Source organism: Aulonocara sp. 'chitande type north' Nkhata Bay, linkage group LG3, assembly GCF_057382095.1.
Source record: "Aulonocara sp. 'chitande type north' Nkhata Bay isolate Kocher_YH1m ecotype deep benthic linkage group LG3, A_spYH_male_GT1.1, whole genome shotgun sequence".
In the NCBI taxonomy this organism is placed as follows: Eukaryota; Metazoa; Chordata; class Actinopteri; order Cichliformes; family Cichlidae; genus Aulonocara; species Aulonocara sp. 'chitande type north' Nkhata Bay.
The window spans coordinates 63,516,551-63,541,359 of NC_141346.1; the positions used below are offsets into that span (position 1 = coordinate 63,516,551).

General features: G+C 40.6%; 1 protein-coding gene and 1 long non-coding RNA gene across 2 annotated transcripts in view; both read right to left on the reverse strand.

Annotated features, from left to right (window-relative positions):
• The window catches only part of LOC147336528 (NACHT, LRR and PYD domains-containing protein 12-like), a 272,065-nt gene that overhangs the window by 190,323 nt on the left and 56,933 nt on the right, over nucleotides 1-24,809 (reverse strand). The gene's annotated exons all lie outside the window — the stretch shown is intronic.
• Nucleotides 1,965-8,453, reverse strand: LOC147336538 (uncharacterized). The gene is made up of 3 exons (XR_015128302.1): nucleotides 8,411-8,453; nucleotides 2,189-2,350; nucleotides 1,965-2,076 (listed from the first exon to the last, which is right to left on the reverse strand). It is a non-coding gene; the product is annotated as an uncharacterized LOC147336538 (long non-coding RNA).

The window sequence follows — 24,809 nt, forward strand, 5'->3', positions numbered from 1 at the left end:
GGAAATATAACAGAAACTCTTTCAGTGTTATTCATTATTATTATTCAGGAATCTGAGCTCATCTCTGCACACAGAGCAGCTTCAGCTCTGGGATAAACTGCTCGCTTCACGTCCTTCTCAGCTCACAGACACTCATCCTGATATTTTCCTTTAACATTTGATGGTATAATTCATCTGAGTTTACACTTTATCTGCATGAATACAGAAAAACAGACCCAAACACCAGAAACCATCAGTTTCACCATGTAGAATATATTGTTGTTTCCTTGCTTTTAATTCAGAGAAAAACTCTGATTTGGATTTTCTCTGTTCTCTTTGCCACAGCCCATCCCAGCAGCAGCTGAAGCAGCTGACTGTCACAACACTGAATAACACTTTAGGAGGAATTTCAGAGGTCAGTAAAGCTCCAGTTTCAACATCAGTTAATCATAGTTCATCATAAATGTTAACCTGGCTGGCACACATGTTAATGTTAGCCATTTAAATATTAGCAGTTAGCTGAGGCCACAAGAAGAAGAGGCCCTAGAAGAACAATGGATGATAAGATTAGATTTTCAAGACTAGGCAGAGACGTGTTTTCCTTTACTGTCTCTTACAGAGGAGGGAGCAGATACCAGACGAGGTCACGGAGGTACGGGGAGGATTCGCAGCAGACAGCAAGACTGCCACGTCCATGCGAGAGAGCGATGGCTACGATAATCTCTGTAATCCACCAGTGTGCTCATGCTTTTTTAATGGAAAACATATTTTCAATGATCAAATCTAATTATGTTTGTTATTTGTGGATTTTAAATGTCCTTGACAGAGACAGATGATAATCATTATCCTGCACTGTGCTCTCAGGTTTGGTCGAGCCAGCACAAAGAATGGCTATGTTGAACTTCCTCCTGGGATCTACACTAAGAAGTGAGTCCAACATTAGCAGGGTCTCTTTCCTTTATCTGGATTCACTTTAGCATTCACAGTCACGTGAAGCTTGTTATTAACTCGATAAGTCAACCCAGGGTTTCAGCTGAGCGCTCACATGAAACACATGGTGTTGGCAGCATCTGATCAATCATATTCATGGAGACGTGTATCAGCAACAGAGCAGCTGAGTTTGCAGAAGGAAGTCAAACTAAACCACAGGAACAATATGAGGAGATTACACACATAATAAAATACTAGCAGTAACACAGCTGCTGCAGACAAATCAGTCGTGTGATCGTTTGTGAGAGGAGAAGGACTGTAAAGGAGTTTGGTGTTAAAAGCTCTGTATGAATGTGGGAGACTTTGAAGGGCTTTAAAAAGGCTAATATAAAATAAAAGGCAGCAAAATTGCTGAGTGTGAAAGTCACCAGACTTATCAGACCTCTGTGATTAAGACCTGTAAGAACACCTGTTTGTACTTGTTGGCATTATATCAAACACACACGTATATTAAGCCTTTGTTTGAACTCTGGTTGAATTTGTTACTTTCAGACTGTGAAACATCACAGAGGCTGCAGCTGCAGATCTTTTATTCACCTGGAAATTTACTTTAAATGTTAGATGGAAAATGTATTGCTCAGTTTAACCAAAGTAAGAACAAGAATCCATAAACCTTCATAAAGACAAACATCTCCCCAGAACATTGAGCTGCTGAAGTGTCACTGAAGGGAAAAACTATTTGTCCTCCTCCATCCAGCAATACCTGAAACACCTGAGTGGAAGCTCCTCCCTACACTGTGTTTGAAGCAAAGCACAAAGGAGACACCTGCTGGAGCAGCTGGAGTCCTACAGACACTCAGCCTCTTCACTACACAAACACCTCCTACAACATCCACTCTTTCCACTCTGACTGCTGTGTTTGTGGAAACACTCCAACACACACCGCTTCACATACCAACATAGAAATGTGTGTGAAAAAGAGCTGAGCTGATATTAAACATGAGGATTTATTCAAAAATACAGAGTCAGGAACAACATCTGGACACACATTACCTCTCAGCAGCAGAAGAACATCCTTTAAAGTCATCACCAACATCCTTCGACTCGTTGCTCTTTAAGGAAACACAGCTGGGTTCAGGTCCAGGAGATTCTGGCCTCTTATTGATCCTAAAAGAAAAACAATAAATGTAACAGCTTCATGAGATAGGAAGAAAAATTGGAAATATTAAATTAAAGACACTGATGAACAATCTGAAACTCATAAAAATAATGTACTTACTCTTTGTCACATAACAGTCTTTTGTTAAAGTTTACAGCAACACCCTTCGAGTCATTGTTCTTTAAGGAAACACAGCTGGGTTCAGGTCCAGGTTTTGGATTAGTTTTAGGCTGATCCATGCTGCTCAATTCACATCAGCTCACACACACTTTCTACCTTCACCTGCAGAGGAAACACAAATCATTCATGTCACATCAACTGAGAGCTGCAGGGGTCGTGTCTGATGTGTTGGACTAACATCCATCTGAGACGCAGCTTTCATCAGTTCACTACAAAAAGTGTCACAGAGCCGAGTTCAGCCTCCAAATCCTCCATTACTGTAGTCCTACAAAGCAGCAGGTCAAACATGGCTGCAGAGAGCAGCTTTATGTCAGTAACCATGTCCAGGACCGAGCTGACTGCTTACAGAGTTCATACTCTAACTGCTAGCTGCTCTGCTAGCTAAGCTAACTCAGTAACAGTGACTCTGACAGCAGTTACTGTGGAACAGCGGCCGAGCTCAGGACACATTCAGTGTGTTTAGTCTGAGTCCTGGACTCTGATTCAATGGATTCAATCCAGCTCAGAGTTTCATGTGTTCATCAGAATAAAATACATGTACTAATATAACAGAAGTAATGCTCTGAATGCAGGACTGTAATGGAGGATAAATAAGGTTTTTACAGCCTGAAAGAAACATTCAGTTCATATATTTGTAGACAGTGAAGCAGTTTTTAATACTGCAGCTGTTTCCTTCACCTGTGTGTGTGTGAGCCACACCTTCATGTGCTGCTTTAGAAATATGTGGTCTGACTGCTCAGACTGAGTCTAGGAGGAAAGTTCACACGCTGGAGAAAGATTTGTTCCTAACTTTGTCAGAGTTCGGCTCCAAAGACGAAGAAGACGGAGCTCACAGTCTGTAGATGGTCCTCAGTGTGTGTGTGAAGCCAAGAAAGCACACAGGAGTGTGTTTATGTCAGCAAATCAGTGTGTGTGAAGAGTCTGAGGGAGTGTGTGAATGAGACTAAACACTGAAACCAACAGTCCAAGAAAAGCGTCTGGATTTCTTTAAGTTTAACTTAAAGAAATCCAGACGCTTTTCTTTTTGTCTCCATAATGTCTCCATAATGCTGCAATGTTATCTGCCCCAGAAACACTGTGCAGAAGCTCTGATGGTGACACAGAAAAGTCACAGTGGAGATACTTCTGTCCACCTTTGATTAGACTCATTATAAAAAGGAAAACAAAGTTTGAACACAGTCATGTTTCCAGTTCACTGATTTACATTTATTCCATGGACACTCACTCTAACCTGAACCACAGCTACAACCCAACATTGTTGAGGCCTCATCTCCTCCTTTCCTGACTGTAGAGGTTAAATATGCAACAACCAACAAATAAAAGAATTTGGTTCATTTCAAAGAAATTCACACGGTGACCAAGTAAAGTAACCGTAGTAAAGGAGACAACATCCCGTTGATGGTGGGATTATTTGAAAGATTTGCTTTAGTCACGTCACCAAATGCAGTTGAACCACCCGTGGATCCATGTTTGACCATTCTACCACTCTGAGCTCTGCTTTTTAATCATTTTATTATTATCATCATTCATTTATTCATTCTTTGGAGGGGGGCTATTTCCTAATGCCGCCCTAATAAGCTGATGTTCAAGGGGAAATATAACAGAAACTCTTTCAGTGTTATTCATTAATAAATTAACAGATAAACTGTGAAGAAGAAAAAAATAAGATTTAAAGGAGAGAGTGAGAAACTTGATCATCCATCCTCATAATACATGTTTATCAGTATCTGCTGTGACCATACTGCAGTAATAACTACAAGTCTACATTTCTGTGACTGTTGATCAATCACAGCAGGAATCTGAGCTCATCTCTGCTCACAGAGCAGCTTCAGCTCTGGGATAAACTGCTCGCTTCACGTCCTTCTCAGCTCACAGACACTCATCCTGATATTTTCCTTTAACATTTGATGGTATAATTCATCTGAGTTTACACTTTATCTGCATGAATACAGAAAAACAGACCCAAACACCATAAACCATCAGCTTCACCATGTAGAATATATTGTTGTTTCCTTTTAATTCAGAGAAAAACTCTGATTTTGATTTTCTCTGTTCTCTTTGCTGCTGATTCTCTATCTCATCTTCGCTCTCAAACATTTAAAAAGCAGTGAGTCTGCAGCTGAGGGAACACAAACTCAAACTGTCGGAACAGGTTTGATCGTTTCTTGCGTTTATTAATTTGGTGATTCATCAAATTCACTAACACATGACCCTACGCTGTGTCACTGCATCATTTCATGTCTGGCACTGATCACCACCTGCACTCATGTATATATCTTTCTACGTAGCACTCTTAATTCTTATTCTCATGTATATATCTCATGCACATATCTTTCTTTCTACATAGCACTTTAATTTTATTGTTTGCACTGAAGCACCGCAGCAAATTCCTAATGTTGTAAACCTCAACATCTGGCAATAAACCCATTCTGATTCTGATTCTGATTCTGATTCTGAAATGTATAACTGTCATAATCTGCTGCTGAGTCTCTTACGCTGATGAAAATGCAGAAAACACAGATCACGAACACCAGTTCAACCAATCATATTCATTCCACTTTGATCTGTGACAAACTGATGCATTCATCTCTGTTAAAGTGTTGCGTTAGACTGCTATATATTTTTGTGTTCTTTATGCTGTAGATTTTCATGTCTCTGGAATAGTTGCAGCAATAAGGATGATTTTCTGTAAAATCATATTGATATGAGCCGTGAGTTATTCGTAGATGAGTGTTAGATTAGTTTGATGGGTTAACTCAGAGAGCTGAAGATATCGTGGACATGCTGACCTCGCTCCGTGGTGTACAGGGCCGTTTACCCTCATGATTAATATTCACAATAAAAAAATGAGGCGAACATCATGAAGTCTGTGTGTGTTTCATAGTGTCGAACCACCTTTGTACAGTTAAACCTAACAGTTACTACATGACGAAAACACCAACGTTGTTTCTTTTATGCGTTTATCAGGTCACGCTGATTATTGAACAAAAACCCAAACATCAGCTGTTAATCGAATTTTTTTGCTCTCTCTCCTCCTTAAACATGTTTTTAATGTTAGTTATAATTCAGAATTGGCGACTGGAACACGTATGACACATACGAACATCAGGAAATAAAACCTCAGTAAATGAAGTCAGTGTACAGCGGGGGTTATGGCAGCTGTGTACCAGGACATGTGCTTTGTCGGTGGTAATAACAGCTCAATTGCTTGCGAGGCGAGTGGGTCTGTCCCACGCTTTGCCGTGAGCAGGGTTTATACGCCTTTTTCAGAGTCAAATTCAAGCACTTTTTAAGCACTTTCAAGGTCCCTTTTCAAGCTTTTCCAGCACCTCAGCCCCCCCCCCCCCCACCCCAAAAAAGAATGCATGTTTCAATTCGCATTACCTCAGTAAGACCATGTGAAAATGAAAACAAATCATCCTACGTGAACTTAAATACCTTTGTTCAACTTTTGCTAAGAAATAGAAAAACGCACCACACAAAAATACAGTGGAACCCCGACTTACGAATGCCCCATTTCACGAAAAATTCAAGTTACGAAGGCACTGAATGGCAATATTTCTGCCCGTGTTATGGCAAAATGCCCGAGTAACGAAAGCTCCGATTGGCTGAGCCTACAACGCCCACAATGCCTTCCGAATCATGTGACAACCCCTTGGTTTCCGCACTTGCGCTTCGCTGTTCCACTTGAACGACGAATTGTTTTTCTAGTTAGCAATTAGCCTATAGCCTATCGTTCAGCATCGCCTCACTTAAAACGCGCAACTCAATTACGAAAGACCCTCGGGAATGAATTCATTTTGTAAGTCGGGTTCCACTGTACTGTACTACCTTATATACATAGTGTATAAACTCTAAATGCCCATTTCACTTAAAAATTAAGATGTGAAAATGTGAACAAAAAAAGAAAGAAATAAGTCTGCTCATCAGATATTGATGCTTCTTTCCTGTGTGACAAGAATTAGGAGACAGATATTTGTTTGTTTTTTAAGTTAATTCCCAATAAAACTGTTTTATTGCTAACTACATTGCTGTCTGTATTATTGCTGAAGTCCTAAAGGATCACCTTTAAAGTGTTTGTGCTAATAACATGTACAGTCAGACAGGCATGGAGAACAGCACTGACTGGGAGGCTTTGAACAGATCAAATAGTTCAATTCAACATATAAGACTTTAAGAATGCACAAGCATCTACTTGAAATCTATTGAATTTGTCATCTGTGATATTATTTTGTACAATTCCAATGTATTTTGTTCATCTCCCTTAAATAAACAGGCAGCCTTAAAGTATGAAATATTCATATAGAAACACATATAAATGTGTGTACTGTCTCAGTGGCTGATTGTGCCCCACAGGCCTCAGTGTGAGCTTGAAGACATTTATAATGTTTAAGTAGTTTAATGTGCAGGTGCTGACCATAAACACATTTTGAATGAAAGCCGGGGAACTTTGGTAGCACAGAAACAAGTGGCTATTCTTTGTGACCATATGGATCACTCATATTACCGTTATTTCAAATACTCCAGAAAGCTGGTGTCCAGGGTGTAACTGGCCGTTTTTGACTACTTTTGATGTGGCCTCTGTATTTCACATTTAAAAACTGTTTATCTTGCAAATCTGTTATTTTCTCATTTTGACAAACTGTATCAGCACAATTTATCTAAATTCAGACAAAATTTAAAATACGAGTAGAAAGTGATATTTTTGACTGTAAAATGGTAAATGGCCTGCATTTGTATAGTGCTTTTCTGGTCCATAGGACCCCAAAGCGCTTTACACTACATTCAGTCATTCACCCATGCAGACACACATTCACACACTGGCGACAGCAAGCTACATTGTAGCCACAGCTGCCCTGGGGCGCACTGACAGAGGCAAGGCTGCCAGACACAGGCGCCACCGGGCCCTCTGACCACCACCAGTAGGCAAACATGGGGTTAGTATCTTGCCCAAGGATATTTGGCATGCAGCCAGGATGCAGCCTGGGATCAAACCACCGACCTTCTGATTAGTGGCTGACCTGCTCTGCCACCTGAGCTACAGCCACCCATAAAACGTAAAAACCACAAGCATGTTTAACAAATCATTTTCATAACTTGAAATGCAAACAGAAATTGTACATTTTTTAAAATACACAAAAGTTTTGCAGACAACAAAGTTATATTTACCTAAAAATGCAGCCAAGGCTCAGACGCTTTTTATGTAACCATTTCAAACTATTTACAGAACAATCAGGCGCAAGGCAGCCCAGGCGGGGAAATTTTGCTTTTACATTTTGCGACGCATTTTATTTCTCTATCTGATAAGAAAACTATTCAATCAGATAGTTTGTGGTGAGCAATAATAAACAATGGATAATCCATATACAAACAAATTCAAGCTTTTCTCCTCAACGGAGAGCCTCCCCCGATTGAACAACAACGCGTCAACAACATGCTGAGCTGTGACTCTTCTTCCCTCTAAAGTCCTGGTGTTAACACTCACCCTGCATCAGCTTCACCTATTTTTAAATTGTTTTTACTTTTCGAACCGACGGATCATTTGAAGCCAACCATCCAAAAACTGCTTCAGCTGTGTTTGATGTTTATGCTACAGCCTGTTTACCGATATAATCAATATCAGATATCAGAGCAACAGAAACCTCGGTGATCAGGACGCTGGGACTGAGAACAGGAAGTGGCTCAAACGTCACAATTTCATAACGTCACCCTGAACTCCACTCACTGAGTTTCTGTCGCCATTGTAGTTTTTAAAGTCCCGTGATAAAGGCGGGTCTTTCTGTGAATCCGCACGCTCATTGGCTAATAGCTCGAGATTGACACATCGTTATCCAATGAGCGTGCGGGAACTTCCGACATAAAGTTGTTTCCTTTGAAAAACCAAAGTCTGAATATTTTTGCCTCCACTGACGGAGCCTGTTGTTCCCGCCACAGAGACACAGTAATGTCAGAGCGGTGTTAACACTCACCCTGCCTCAGCACAGCTCTCACTCTCCTCCTGCTCTCTCACACTAAACGGAGGCTCAGCTAAACTCACTTCCTCTCTACTTACAGGAAACCAGCGCTCAGAGGAGCCGACCGGCCTCACATTTCACCCACAGACACGAACAGCGTGGAATTATTTTATGTCATAAGAAGAAACATATTCATATTAACACTCACCCGCCTCAGCTCAACCTTCCTCCTCCTGCTGCTCTGAACGGAGGCTCAATACTTTCACTTTCACTGCTGCTCACTAAACACAGAGGATGCTGGGACTTGTAGTGTTTTCCTTCTGGCGCGGTCTTCCTCTTTGTTTGTGTTTGTGTTCAAGTTATTTCGATCAGGTAAACATCAACAGAACACGAAGCCACACAGAGTTTGTATGTCGAGGTGGGTAGGAGGGTTTGGGGAGGGGTCAGAGGGAAGAGGTCTCTCAGTCTGTATATTTCTACACTAACTTCCTGTTTTTCAGTCTGGCTGAGCACTTAGTTTATGAGTGAAAAGTGGCCTTGCTTTACAAACCTTCATTATTAAAGTACATAAAACAATATAATTAGAAAATAAGCACTAAGAATATATTGATTACATGACAGTTCTCCCGCTTTTTGTGTTTCCTATGAAACACGACATAATTCCTGATTTATCCCATTAAGTTTACCTGCATGTTAAAAGGCTAAAATATAACAAAAGAGATTATGCTAAACAAAATGAAACCTTTCAATTGCCCAACCCTATCTGTCCCCTCAACGGGTTGTATGTTTTCAATGTTTCCTTATTATTCCGTCATAATTACTTCTATCCACAACAAATAAATCAAGCTCTAAGACAGCACCTGTGAAATGTGAAATGTCCTAAATCTACTTCCTACACCCCCTTTTTTACCCAGAATCCCAGTTTAAACCCACTTCTGACTTCCCTCAGTGCTCACTGTAAACTCCAAACAGATACAATCAGCTTTTCTGGTAAAAGGCCCTAGATTATTTTGTCAATCTTTGGAAACATCCTCTATAGAGTTAACCCGTTTCATCTTCAAAACTTAGTCCTGGTTTCTTTGCCCCCTTTAACGTGTAGAGCATATACGGCCTGAATACTGTGTTTGGGCAATTTACATAACATAGAAATCCTGCAACTATTCCTAAAGTCCCTCTCATTACTCTTCATTACCTTTATGCTCACATTTAACCTGTGTCTAACGAGCTTTTAATCTCCTAAACAACACATTTTCTGGAACAATGGTTCTCTGTGCTCTGTGCTTCTTTTCGGGTTCCCCTCTGGTTGGTTCCGTTCGGTCTGGGGCTTCCAGGATTCTTTCCACCCCTGTAGTCGCTGTGGTCCTGAAATCTTCTCCTGTAAAGGATAGAAAACAAAACGCCTCTCTCTGTTGCACCTCAATAATCTACTGTGTGCATCTATTGTTCCCTTAATTATTCAAAGTTGGTTCAAAATATCATGTTCTGGGCTCTGTCCTTTATATTAACTTTACTTAATCTTTACTTAATCTTAATTTACTTGATCTCAATGTTCTTTATGTGTGTGAGCAACACTTTTAATTTTATTAAACACACCCAGGGTCAGATATACACCATCACATCACAAACATAGGCCAGGCCGAGGGCCTGGCCTATGTTTAAATCATTTGTGTTTGTAAGCATGTATGCGGTTTAACCTTCTGCTGCTCCAAGTCACTTACACAATAGATCATCGGGACATCGCGCCCAACGAAGCTTAAGACCTTGAATAGACTGAGCATCAACACTTTCATGAGCACAATATGCAATGTGTGTATACAATGATTATAGCTGCACCTTTAATAAAAGTTTTAGTCTAATGCCAGTAGCTTTAATAAACATTTTAATGCAGTGTTAATGATGAAGGCTATATTGTACCAGTAAAGTATTTTCTTTATTCCCACATTCCCTCTCTTGACCTTTCAAAAAGAAAGGTCACTACACTTCGTGTTGTGTCACTCCTCGGCCCATTCGGCCGCTTCTAAGTCCATCAATGGCATCATGGCCACCAGAACCACCGTTCCGGGGTCCACTGCCCTCGTTATTACCTTTTCCAGCAGTCCTGTGGCGCAAGGAATGAGACAACAACCGCAGGTGACCAGTATCGCTAAAAAGTGGCAGTAGAAAACATTGCAGACATGAAAAACCCCTTCCATTTCCCAAACACTGAGGTCATCCAGCTGTCCAGCGGATTGTCAATTCCCGAGTGCTCATGCATGGTTTTAGACAGAGTTTTCAGCCCCTCCAGAGCTCGGGTTACTGTGCCATGTCTGGAGCAGTGTTGTTGGGGATAAAGGTACAACACACTGCTCCAAACATGGCACCACACACCCCCTTTCTCCACCAACAACATGTCTAGGGCCATTCGATTTTGCACTCCCATCAGTGAGGTCGGAAACAACTGTTCTGTGAACCCCTCCATGGCATCTCTGGTCAGGTTAGAGAGTCTCAGCACATTATAATGGACATAGTTTATGCGATCAACATTCTTATTTGGAGTTATCCATGTGAACATACTTTCAAATCCTGAAGCTAGTTGGTCCACTAGTTTATACTCATCTGGAACTCCCCTGGGCACTCCTATTGAGTCAATCCAGGTAGGCGAGTTCATTCTAGGGTCATAAGCATGTATCCCCTGTGTCCCTCTCTTTGCCAAAATGTGTCTCTTACGTCTGGCCGCCAATGTGTGTGTGTTGCGTTGTCGTATGGCTTTTACTTTGTTCCTGATTAGCATGAGTGGAGCTCCGAGTCGCACCATTGCGCACGTCCCTTCACTTCCCATATGGGCACGAACCAAAAGGGTGTTACGTCCACAATAATAATAGAGCCCACTTCTTGCCCATGTTCCAATTAAAGTGTTCGTTTGGCTTACATTGTTTGTGGTTCTCCCTGTGACTGTGACAGAGCACCAACTTGGGTCAATCTCTCCCAACTTGTACTTTACCGTATCCATTGAGAATTTAAAGCATGTGTAGTTGTTTTGTTTGGGCATGAATGGTCCTACTTGTGTTTGCTTGTGAATTAGGGGAAATGAGCTGGACAAGATAGTGCAGTTGCCAGTGCTCACCGCTTCTCTAGTCATCCGTAACATGCAGTCATAGCCCCACTTGTCCTCTGGATACAGTGGTGCGGGCTCCGTGAACAAACGTGGTCTAGCTGAAGCACAGGCAACACAATCAGATACATGTTGTTCTTTAGCATTTTGAGCCACCCAGTCCAGCCAGAGGTTACTGTCACTGAAGCCGGTGACATGCTCAATCAGGTCCTCAGTCCTAGTGTAATCCACCGTCAGGACTGGTCTCCCGTTTGTTTCCTGCTCCTCTTAATGTAATGGTACATTTTATTTTACTTTATCAGACTTACCCAAAATATATATGCTTTCGTTACTTTGCTCCTGTCTCCCTCCAGTACCAGCTCTTTTAAAAATTTACTGTATAAAAGGGAAAAAAACCTTGGTCACTTGGACTAGTCTTTGTAATTATTTTCCTCTATCAAACTTAATTGACTTCTACAGTGGCCTGCTTTTGTTAATAGTAACATGAGTAACATCCAACATTTTCTCCCCTTTAGCATTTGGTATTTCCCCCACTATATAATGTACTACCATAATCTACACCCAGTCAATAAAACAGAATTTTCTCAAAGCAAACATCAGCAACCCAAAATCAGCAGCCCCAGAATTAAGTCTTGCGCTCCTCCTGCTCATGGCAAAAGCAAAGCAAAGCAAAGCAAAGCAAAGCATCCCCTTTCTCTTGCCAGCGTGGTGAATTGTTTGTCAGCATTTATTCATCCTACTCTTGGTCCAGTCTTTATCTCAGTGTCCAGTCAGTCCAACCTTTAGTCCACATCGTCAGTCCAGTCACAGTCCAGTCACACACATTCACACCAGATATTGCTGATAGTGGAGATTCCTGCGCAAATAATCAGATTCTCCACCCTCAGCAACGTGAGCTCATTCATTTGTTTTATTTTGGTTTGTTTTTTGTTTTTTAGGGAAAGAGTTCTTTATGCTCTTGAACTGGATTGACTCGCTGCAATCATTTTAGACAGGGACTTACAACCTGATCAGGTCCCCACAGGTCGGCTTTTCCTCAGCCAGTTGTAATCTGGAAAAGCTCACCTTAAATTTGTTCTCCCGAAAATTTTTACAGCGCTGTTAATTCAATCTTGCAGGCCTGCTTAGAACAAAAATGAGAAAAAGAGAGCTGATTATTAGCTCATCAGAGCACAAAACATCATCACCTGACAGGTTTTCTCTAAGTGCACTGTTACCATTTTAAAGGGCCCAGTTCTAACCATGTCCATGTTTAGCAAAACTCCCTCTATTAAGATAAGAAAACAACCCAAACCTAACCGACAGAATCAACCCATCACTAAAACAACAACCCCAAAAATCTTAATCACAGAAAGGTTTTGCCTCAAGTTCTTCAGCGTCCTGACAGTCTGAGGTCAACTGACATAGTCTCACCTGCTCAATACACAGAAAATCTTGTTAAAAGCTGCACAGTTTTGCAGACCATTGATATTCTCATTAAGCCCTTTCTAAAGACGTTATAACCATCTATCATCACTAAATTCTAAATTTCTTTTCCAAATCTGGACGACTGCACTTAGTCACAGACCTGACCACTTTATTTAATTATCCTGTCTGTTACCAAGCCTTTCTTCTCACACAGTCACAGTGTGTGTTTCAGTGCAAGCTTCACTCATCCAGTCAGACAGGAAACACAAGTTCTCCTTTTTCTTTTCCTGTCCCCAGTCATTCAACTCATTTGCATACTGAGTCATATCTCAAGAAGTTGCCGTGACAAGACAAATGCATATTTAAACATCACCACATTATTGAATTATTTTTATTTTCTTTCTACAGTAATCACTTGTTTTGATCAATCTGTACAGGAGCACTTGTAATTCACTATTCTAAAAACTACTTTAAGCTTTAATCACTTTTTCCTTTTCACAAGAATCACTCTATTGTCATTGAACGTCCCTGAGTTATTCCTCTGCTTCAGGGTTTAAGTGTGTTACATTCACACTATTTTAACACTGATGAAAGATAACAAGCTGATTTTCATTGCATGTGTGTTATTAGTCAGGTTTAATCGATGTCTGTGCAGTGGAGCTGCAGATCCACCAGGGCATGTTCTCAAAGCTGCCTTTCCTACACATTTCTCTGCTATAACTGGATCATTTTTAACTACTTTGCTATGAGTCCAATGATCTTTGTATCACTTTTTCATCACACTAAGTGACTTGGACAAGATGATAAACAGACTCACATGCTGAAGATGCTGTCTAATCTTCATGAGCTCTCTTGTATTTGTAAGTGTTAGTAAGGTTAATACATTTTCTGCTTGTGTGTGTGATTTTGTATATGTTTCTTTTTGCAGTGTTTCAGACTCCTTCACAATTTTCCCACTTAAGCAGTCAGTTTTCTTTTCCCCAGGTTTGCTAACCCAAATTTAGATTTCCCACATTAAATAACAGCGCTCCTCTGTGTTCTCACCTACTGCTCTCACTCCTTTGTCCTCTCCCACTTCAACAGTCCAATAACAGGAAGTTCTCTTTCCGCTTTGTCCTGCATTCTCCACTGTCTCTCTTTAACTGCCGTGTTATTGCTCTTTGGAACTGCATTCCTTGACTTCAGCCAGGAGTGAAAGCTCGCTTGTCAGGTTTAGTGACACATGGCGCTGTAAACAATTCAACCAGAAACTTGGCCTGAACGTTTCCAGTGATGTTAAACTATAACTTGCTTCCGACTGCTGCATGTAGGAAATTGATCCAGGTCTGCTTTTCACCTAAAAGTGACAAAACTAAGACATTTTCATTATTATCATCACTGCTTAAACAACACACTTCTCTCTCTCCGGCCAGAAACACCAATTTATGTCATGTATTCACATTCATGAGTGTGAGCGTGGCTTTGTTGCGTGTATGTTGTGTATTCATATTAATATTGAGTGTAAGCTGGTCTTCGTTGCCTCGATGTGTTTTTATAATCAGATTTAATTCATGTATCCACTACAGAAGGCCTAAATATCGTGGCTATACATTTATAGCCCATAATTCTTCGGGTTTCGACAGCTATATTCTCCTGGAATACCTCGTTAAACAGGGTATTGCTCCGGGTGTAACAATGAGAGGGAGTCGTGTCGTTCCAATGTATGACAAATCCTATGATCAGAGATGGATGGACTCATTTAGCTCTCTGCCCATGCGTTTGGCCAAAACACCTTCTGTCTTGGGATTCGAGGACCTTGAAAAAGCCTTCTTTCCACACACATTTAACACAAGGGCTGACGAATTCTATGTAGGTCCTTATCCTGCCCCGTCTTTTTACAGGTATGAAAAAAATGTCTGAATTTGAAAAGGAGAAATTTATGGCGTGGTACAAGCCTGCCTGCGAGAAACCATTTGATTTACAGGCTGAAATGCGTAAGTACTGCATTAATGATGTCGAAGTGTTGAGAATGGCTTGTAAAATATACCACGAGACCTTGATGGAGTGCACGCAGATTGATCCATTTTCACACGCCACCCTGGCATCATACTGCATGGGGATTTTCAAAACCTTGTTTCTTCCAAAAGACACCCTGGCATTGACTCATCACGGTGCGCATGTTGATCAGAATAAGACATTTTCAGACGTGTCTCTTGAATGGCTTCAATACGAAACAAAACATTGTTATCAAGCATGCTCTCAGAGGCGGCGAACAAAAAGTAGGACCTTATTTTGTGGATGGATTTGATGCTTCCAGAAGAAGTGCATATGAATTCGTTGGGTGTTTCTATCACGGTTGTCTCCGCTGCTACCCAGAGAGTGATGTTAACCCTGCCGCCAAGCTGTCATATGGCGAGTTGTATGATGCAGGTTGTGAGAAGGTGAATGCTCTAAGAATGCATTATGGTCTTAATGTCGTGGTCATGTGGGGGTGTGATTGGTCATCATTAAAGTCGACTGATCAGTCAGTCAAGGACTTTATGCACAAATACAAAAAGCCTGAGCCTCTGGACCCTAGAGACGCGTTGTTTGGGGGGAGGACTAATGCGATGAAACTGTACCACAAGGTTGATGATGGTGGAGATGAAAAGATCAGATACTATGATTTTACAAGTCTTTACCCCACTGTTCAGTGCACGAAGAATTATCCAATAGGTCACCCTCAGATCATATACAATCATTTTGACAGAGTTGAAAATTATTTCGGGTTTGTTAAGTGCACTGTGCTTCCTCCAAGGGGTCTATTTCATCCTGTTCTGCCCTACAAGTGCCACAATAAGCTGATGTTTCCTCTCTGCAGAACGTGTGCTGAAGAGCAGCGCCAGCACAGTGATTATGTGCATGCTGAGAGTGAGAGGCAGCTGTCAGGTACTTGGGTTTCCTTTGAGCTTGAAAAGGCTATTGAAAAAGGGTATCAGATTGTCTGCATCGCTGAAGTTTGGCACCTCCCTAATAAGACTGACACACTGTTTAAGCCGTATGTCAAAACATTTTTGAAATTCAAGCAGCAGGCATCTGGATACCCGAAAAATGTCAAAACAGCTGAGGAGCAGCAGAAGTTTGTTCAAGACTATTATGAGAGAGAAGGCATCAGACTTGACCCTGCTAAGATTTGTGTAAACAAAGCAATCAGAAGTTGTAATAATAATAATCGTTGAAAGGCTTAGTCAAGGCATTTGTGGCCAACAAGGATGTGCGTTTAGTTGCAGAGTCTGACACCATCAAACGCAATAAGAAGAGGTTTCATCTCAGGAATGAAACAGTTGTAAAAAAAGTTCAGGTGGTCTATAACAAGAGAAGGGTGCTGCCTGACTATACAACACTCCCTTATGGATACTGATCAGGATCAAGCCTTTGATGGGAGGCTCCAGCACCCTTTAGTTTAGCTATTAGCGGGCCGAGTAATTGTGGAAAGACTTTCTTTGTCAAAAGCATCATTGAAAAAGCATTCACTATTATTTCAACCAAAATTGACAATATTGTTTACATCTACTCCTGCTGGCAACCTTTATACAATCAACTTCTTCAGATAAGAAAAATCACCTTTGTGAACGGTATACCGGAGTCTCTGAGTGACGATGTCCTTTTACCTCCGGATAAGAACAACTTGCTCATTATCGACGATGTGATGAATACTGCGTCTGACAGCATAGAAGTTCAAAATGTGTTCACACAATACGTTCATCATAGGAACTTGAGCTGCATGTGTTTAGTTCAGAATTTTGTTGAACACTAATTATTTAACTCTGTTTAACAACCCCAGAGATAAATATCAGATTTCAGTTTTAGGTAGACAGATGTTTCCAGGTAATACAAAATACTTCTTAGAAGCTTTTAATGATTGCACATCCACCCCATACGGGTATCTTCTAATCGATTATAAATCTAAGACGCCTGACTATTTAAGACTCAGAACCAATTTGTTGTCAGATCGTCAAGTTGTTTATATCCCCAAAAAACGGCTAAAGCAGTAAGAAGGATGTCTTATTCACGGATGCAGAGAAACATTGCACTGTTGGAGTTGTTGTATAAATCCCCACCCAGCGTACGGAGGAATATTATTTGTAATGCAAGCATGGATTTTATTAATGCTCTGTGTGAGATATCGCTCAATGTTTTGAAAGGTGTTATCCTGATGACTGATCAACAGTACAGACAACTAAAAAAGAAGTGCAGTGGGAGGGGTCTTAGAAGGTTTCGGTGTATACACATACAAGCCGTTGCCATCCTGCTTAGTAGATGTTGGCTTGGTTATGTTGGATATCACATCAGACACTATGCCTGATGCTGCTTTTTTTAGGTGGGGTTTGACTATGCTGACTCCTTTTTTAAACAACGGTACAGCAATTCTTTTTTTTTATTTATTTATTTTTCTTCTTCTTTTTTTTCCTTTTTTTTTTCCTTTTTTTTCTTTTTTTTCTTTCTTTTTCTCTTTCTATTCTTTTTTTTTCTTTTTTTCTTTTTTTTATTACAATATACTATTAAACTAAGTTTATCACAAATCTTTTGACCACAGGTATTAGGAATATCAGACTATTGATCTGCTCAGACTGCACAGCATCACAGCTGGCATGCCAGCTGTGATGCTGGCACAGAATATAAAATGGAAAAAGTCTGAGTAACTTTAAAAAATAAATCAATTAATTAAAAAATCACTCAGAGGACAGTATGATCAGTAGTTTCACTTTACATGCAGTTGAGTTTGCATCATAAAATTTCCCTGCTTTTTTCATTTAGAGGCCAACTAGCTTGCATGCAGATCTGTTGAACATCTTCTCCCTAGGTGGGGTTTTCTGCATTTAGGAGGCAAAGGTAGATTTGTATAGTGAATCTGTGTGGGGGGGTTGTTTGTTTTAAAAGCACATTTATTCATTCAGCAACTGTTTATGTGGGAAGAATATTTTTTCTATGTTCTTATATTACATTGCTTTTCTTTGGCTTAAAAACCCTACAGCAAAGTCATTTTGGAATGGGGGCCGGCATGTTTCAATTAACCTTCAATTCTCTGTTATAGTATAAATTATTTCATCAAAACATTTCATACTAACAAACAGCCTTGGCCCCTGAAATATTTATGTTATTAAATGATGTTGTGGTTTTGAGTGGAACTATTCACATTTGCCTTCAGAGTGTGTAAGTGACACACATTTCATAGCCAAGCATAGAAAGACCTTATAAAAAGACGCTTTTGATGGGGATGGATGATTTTTATTTGTTTGTAAAGGCCAGCTGTAGAGGGGTATTAGTAGCTCCTCTGTAGCTTCAGTAATGATATATAATCTTTAAGTCAGCTGTTGAGTCACGCTATTGCATTCGAAAAACACTTCTTCAAGGCAAAGTGTTATCAAGCCAAGCCATAACAAAATGCTGCTTAGGCATTAAATGTTCATGTACCAGATCCATTTACTTTTTCTTCACTATTTTTCTTTTAAACAGCTGCTGTCTTCAACTGAGGACATAGTCAGGCAGTGGATGGGTAATTTTGAGGAACTCCTCAATCCCACCATCATGTCTTCCATAAAGGAAGCAGTGTCAGGAGAAGAATAGGGATGACTATCACTGTGACTGAGGCATCGAGGTTATTAATAAGGTCTTCAGTGGTCAGGCCCTTGGGTGGATTAGATTCACCCCAAGTTTCTCAGTCCACGGGATCGCATGGAAATCAGACACAGTGGCTCTTGACTGGCACATTTGGGTAGTAATTCCCCTTTTTAACAATGGAGACCAGGTGTGCTCCAGCTTCACATTTCACAGCTTCCTTGGTAACGTCTGAGTGGGGTGGAAAGGAAACTAAAATGCTTTCTCCTGGAGAAGGCATTTGACTGCTCCCTTCACTCGTGGATCACGTTGCCACTGTGGGGTCTCTTTGGTCTGCCTTGGTCTCTATTTCAGGGATTAATCTTGATCCATTCCCAGTCGGCGTTGGACTCCACCAGGTCTGTCATTTGTCATAGTTTCTGTTCATAACTTTTATGGACAGAATTTCTAGGCACATCCAAATGGAGGAGCTGTGCTTTGGCTTTATCAGATAATCACCTTTAGTTTGCAGTGCTGTGATTTTTAGCCCAGTGTGAAGTGGGGGGAATGGAAGTACCTTCATGTTTAATACTATGGTTTTCGAAAAGGGTGGATTGCCCACTTTGCATCAAAAACGAGTTGCAGGCCCAGGTGAAGCAGTTTGAATATCTTGTGCTCTTGTTCACGAGTGAGGGGAGAGGGGAGAAGAAGACCACCTGAGAGACTGCTGTAGTGTCAGCAGTAATGTGGATGCTCCATCAGTTCGTTGTAGTCAAGGGAGAGCTGAGTGTAAAAGGGAAGCTATCTATTTATGGCCACAAGCTGTTTGTAGTAGCAGAAAGAATGCGAATATGAATACCTGGATACAGGTGGTGGAAATGAGCTTTAACCACTGGTGATCTCTCTCAGAGATAGGGTGATGAGCTTGGTCATTCTGGGTATGGCTCCTCCACATTAAAGGAACCAGCTGAGGTTGGTCCCCAGCTTTTTGGTAAGGTGTTTCAGGCCTCATAAAGGGAGGAGGGCCTCCAGCAGACCCAGGGCAAGATGGAAAGATACTATCCCTCTATTGGCCTAGGGAATGCCTTAGTGTCCACCTGGAAGAACAAGTTAAAGTAGCCGGGGAGAGGGAGGGAATGGTGTCTCTGCTTAGTCTGCTGCCCCTACAACCCAGACCCGGATTGACAGGAGAAAACTGATGGATGGATGATTAAACAGAGTCATTTAGTGTTTCTACATTGAACATCTATAAGTAATTTCAACATTAGAGCATCTCTTTTGTTTTTTACACATTTCAATTTCTTATGGGAGATCCTAATTTAATAGGGATAACAGCTGGCTAATATAAGAGGGTCTTCAGCTAATGCCGCTCACTCGGGGCTTCAAACTATAAAAGTAGTAGCCACAAGTTGTTTTATAAAATGCTAAACATGAGAGAAAACCAACAAGAGAAGAGTGCTTGGAAATATGTGCAAAAGTGTAGAAGTGGCTGACAGAATTAATGAAATGTCATTTTGAATGTGCTTTCAAGGATTGTGTTGTTTGATTTGTTGCTTCGATTTCTTTTCTAAAATGTAGGATTCAGACGAGCGTTAAAAATAGGATAAAGTTAATCATAAGTACTGATTAATTCATATCCTGCTCGACATAGAATTTAAAAATCTTTTCTCCACTATCATAATTAAGACATGAGTGTATCCAGCATGCATTCATCTGTTTACCAGTCTGTAAAGAATCAGAAGGAAGATGCAGATGTTTTACTCATAGGTAATTACTGGAAGAACGTATAATACTTATTTTCTTTTTGATTTCACTATTTCTAACCTACTTCTGAGAGTCTTTGAGGCCTGATGATGTAAGACTCTCAGATGCTATATTCAGGCTCAAGCATTTTGTCTATCATTATATTTTGCATCATGGGGCAAATGATAATAATATAATAATATAATAATAATAATAATAGCATTGTTGTGGATAGTAATCATTAAAATGCTATTGTTCTGTTCATCTTTGCCTCATGATTTATTAAGCACATTTGTATGACAGTCAGAAAGTCCAACTATCTCTATGTCAGTACGTGTCACTGAAAGTCAGTATGACTTTTCTATCAGTGCTTAATGCAGTGGGTCAGCCAGCCAATCAGTCAGAGAGCCCTGCTGTTATTGCTGTGTTCGTATGTGTTCCTCGCTGAAACCGTCACACTGGCTGCCCCTGCTTGGCCCTTATATATCACTGATGCTACGCTAATATTGCTGGACATGGATACTCTGCTGTAGATCACACTGGGTTGAGACATTGCAGTGGCAGGGGATGAGTAGGTGGCTTAAAGGGATGACCTGCTCCACCTCCAACACACAGCACTGTGGTTAAAGGTTGCTGGTTGAAGCATGAATTCAGAAAAGCTACAAGACACACAAGATGATTCATAAGGTTGCTTCACTGGCTGTGTGTATGTTTATTTTTCTTAAATATTGTATTTTCATATTACTTGCTGTTTGGATTTATGGCGACAATGATAAAATATTCACTGCTGTGTCATGAATTCACTGCTATTTATGAGAGCACAAGAATGGTACAGCAATTCTAAACAGGCTGCTGAACAAACCTCCCAGACCTGCGCCATATTGCGTGCAGGTCCCAATATAACCATTCAATTCGCCACCAGCCTGAAAAAGGGTATGTGTTGATTTTGGTCGTCTTTCAAATCAATTTCTATGTCATCGATTAAGGATTTCGAGACTGGTGTGTAGTGTGGGCTCAAATTGAAGAATGGCTCCCCGACGGTCATCGTCTGTTATATTTATTGCTCTTAATAGCCGCTGTTGAAATCTCCCAATTCTTTGAATCTTTGGGCTGAAGGAGGGACAATACTCGGTGTATCAATGCTCAATCAACAATCATTTATTTCCATACAATTCAACAGTCAGAGCATTACAACGTCCGGACGGGAGAGATGCTACCAGAGGGTCAGGCACATGTCTCAAAATGGTGACGGGTTGCTCAGCTTTTTATAGTCTCTAGTGGCCCCCAGCTAGTCGTAAAAGCCAAAACATCACATTTTTTCTCTGTTACAGCGCCTAAGTTATGACCTCGGCAGTTGTTTCTCTGCTTTCTGTAAGGTGGGGGTGTGGAATGTGGTCTATCTATCTCCCCTGTCTTTAGACACAGAGTCTCCTGCTTACAACCTTCTCTTCATGATTCAACAATTAAGCATGTCAAGAAAACAGTGTAACACATTCCCAGCAGATCAAGGATACAGAGTGATGCACATTTATCTAATGAACTAATATGTGAATATGTTCTGTTAACTCAAAAGTATAATGAGAACTACACTACATACAGCTCACACACTCTATATTAAAGGGTATAATGTGATCTACAGCAGTATTCTAATTCAACTACTTTGATTACATATATAAGGTAACATATAATAACAGAATAATCTAATAATTCCCCCTTTTGATCTCTGAAAGAGATCACTTACAACATGCACTCCAGGGTCGCAAGGTCCAAGTTTTCTTGATCCTGAGGCCCTCTGTCCCCCTTTAACGGGTGGACCATATGTGGGATGACCTCTGTGTTCACGCAGTTCAGATGCAAGCAAAGTTAGATTTACAACCATAACAGCAGTTACAGATGACTCTCCCATCACTCCCCAATTCTCCCACAGCTTTATTTTGGTGCTCCAGTTTTCCACTCCCATTTTAATGCCCCCTTATACCTTTCAAATGTACTTAGACTAGAACCTCTGTCTAAGGAGCTTTTAACCTTTATTTTTATTGCTGCAGCTACCAGTGTCTTCCAGTTGGGTGATTCTCAGCTTCTTTCTTCGACCTCCGGGGTTAGACCACCCTTTAGTCATTGCACAGTTCTGGGGATTATTCTGCCCCGATTTCAAACAAGGATCTGTGTGTTTTGGGTTCACCGGCGTGTCCCCCTTTTTGCCAGAGCCTCTCGAACCTCGTTGGTCTGGTGTTCCTGGTTTTCGCCAACCCCTTCATGGTTATTGCTGTGTTTGTGGGATCCATCTTCTCCAGGAGCCCAAACGTCATGACACTTGACCCCAGTTGCTGTCTCGGCTGTCCCTACATCTGTCTCTGCTGTGAAGGGTCCTCACATCTCCGTGTCCCCGTCTGGTGTCTCTTCCTTTCTCTGCAGGAGACAGAGAACCAAAACACCTCTCTCCCTAGCCTTGATAATCTAATATTGTTATCCATTGTTGTTCTAATGATTCAAATTTGGTTTAAAATATTATGTTCAGGACCTATTCTAATCATAATCTATGTGTGTGTAAAAGAAATCAAAAATTAGTGAACCCTTTCTAAGTCTAACACATTATAAGCTTAAGTTTTACCATAGCTAAATTATTAAACACAGAAATAACGTCATAAGATGTTCATAAAACCATTGTTTGATGTTCGGACTCAACTTCCCCCTTTTTGACACACTCCCATGTGTCAATTCATTGGAGCTAGACAATTAAAAGAGAAGGTTGGTGACATCATATCTCAGAAAGTATCAGAAATTCTTCTCTCGAGTACCGTTGCTCCAGCCTTGTCATCCCTGAGGATCTTCGATCCCGAAAATGTCCCTTCTCCTCATGTAATAAAGTCTGTCATCCTTCCATGCCCTGGTAACTGGTCCATCCAGAGCTGTAACATTTTGAAATGTACATACAACAAGCCAAACCACACCTTGGTCACACCAACCCTTTTCTGCCCTGAAGATGTCCAACACCATCTTAGTCTGGACCAGGGTTGTAATAGTTTTGCAATTTTCATCAGTTTTAATCAGTTTTTACCAATTGTTTGCTAGTTTAGTTTAGTTTTTATTTTCTGAAAATCCTTAGTTTCAATTTAGTTTTATTTGTGTTTTGCAAAAATTAAGTGTAACAAAATCCCAGTTCCATCATATCAGTCATGCTCTTCTGGTTATCCTTGGGTGTTGAGACTAATAACTATTAACTCTTGCCGCACCGTGTGGTCCTAATTTTGGTTGAAGTGAATTGATAACCTTTTGAAGGCAATTGTTTCACACCTTTATTTAGATGTCCCAGTCCTGTTGTCTCGGGATACATCACGCTGCCTTATCTGGGGTTAGCTGTTTTCTGGGGATGCGGGTTGAGTGGGTGAGCTCTTCAAGGAGGGGGAGTGTGCTCCCCCTGATGAGGTCTTCTAGGTAAGCTAGGTTAACCTTCTTGTGTGAGCTTTTCAAGTGCACTTTAAGGTTAGTGGGACTTTTAGTTTTATAAATGTCCCTCATGTCCCCCTGATGACCCAGTATTTCATTTTTGCACACTGTAGTACACATTTTAGTTTTTGCTTGTAGCTCGCATACTCTACTTGCCACTCCTCTAATTCCTGATGTTTCTTAGAGAGGGCAACAGTACCTTTAAAATTATATCACATGTGTGGGGGTGTGGCCTTGCCAATTGTTTTGCCCACCTTTTCAAAATGGCAGGCGTGCCCACAAGCACATTTCATAGAAAAAGAAAGGTAAGCTTGATATTTACATTTAAAATGTTTTGTTAAACTCAGATTTTTATTTTATTCTTTTTGCAAGTACCCCTCCTCGGTGGCGAGAAACTGTTGGTGTGGTCAAGTGGGTGCTCTGGAAACAAACGCTCAGGACAGAACAGTTATCAGTCATGTACTTCCTACAAATTTTGCATATGTTTTATTCCATATTGATCCTCTGAGTGTAATGGTACATTTTAATTTGAATTTATCCAAACTGAACACAATATTTTCTTTATTTACTTTGCTCTTGTTCTTTTTCAGTACCACATCCTATCAAATGTCCCTGTCGATTATATTCTACATTTAATAACTTACTATTTCAAGTGAGAACCTAAATCACGTGGACCAATGTTTATTATTGCATATCTCTATTCTGAATGTGGCAAGTCATTCATAGGTATTGTTCAATTTTGGCGATTTTCCTCTATAAAATTTAATTGACTTTTTTACAGTGGCCTGCTGTGGTTAATAGTAACATATTCCAGTCATGAGTGATATCAATAGTTATCTCCACTGTAGCATTTGGCATTCCCAATAATATAACATGATACCTTAATCAAAACACAGCTAATATAGCACAGTTTTCTTAATGCAAACATCAGTAACTCAAAATCAGCAACCACAGTGTTAAGTCTGCAGTTCATACTTATGTGAAGCTAGAGTCTCCTCCTCCAGTCTCTCTTATCCTCCTGCTCCTGAAAAAACAAAACAAAACAAAGCGAAGCATCCACCCTTCTCTTGTCGGCTGGGTGAATTGTTTATTGGCATTTACTAATCCTATAGTGGGTGCAGTCATTGTCTCAGTATCAAGTCAGTCAAAGCTTTTAGTCGTCAGTCCATCACAGTCCATTCACATGCATACCTCCATACACATTCATACCAGATGTTGCTGATAATGGAGTCTCACGCGCAACCTATTCGAGCATCCATCACCAGCAAGATGACGTCATCATTTTAAAGGAAAACAATTCCTTGTTGTTTTTTTGGGCCGGATTGACTCGGTGCAATCCTTTTAGACTCAGAACTTCTCAGTG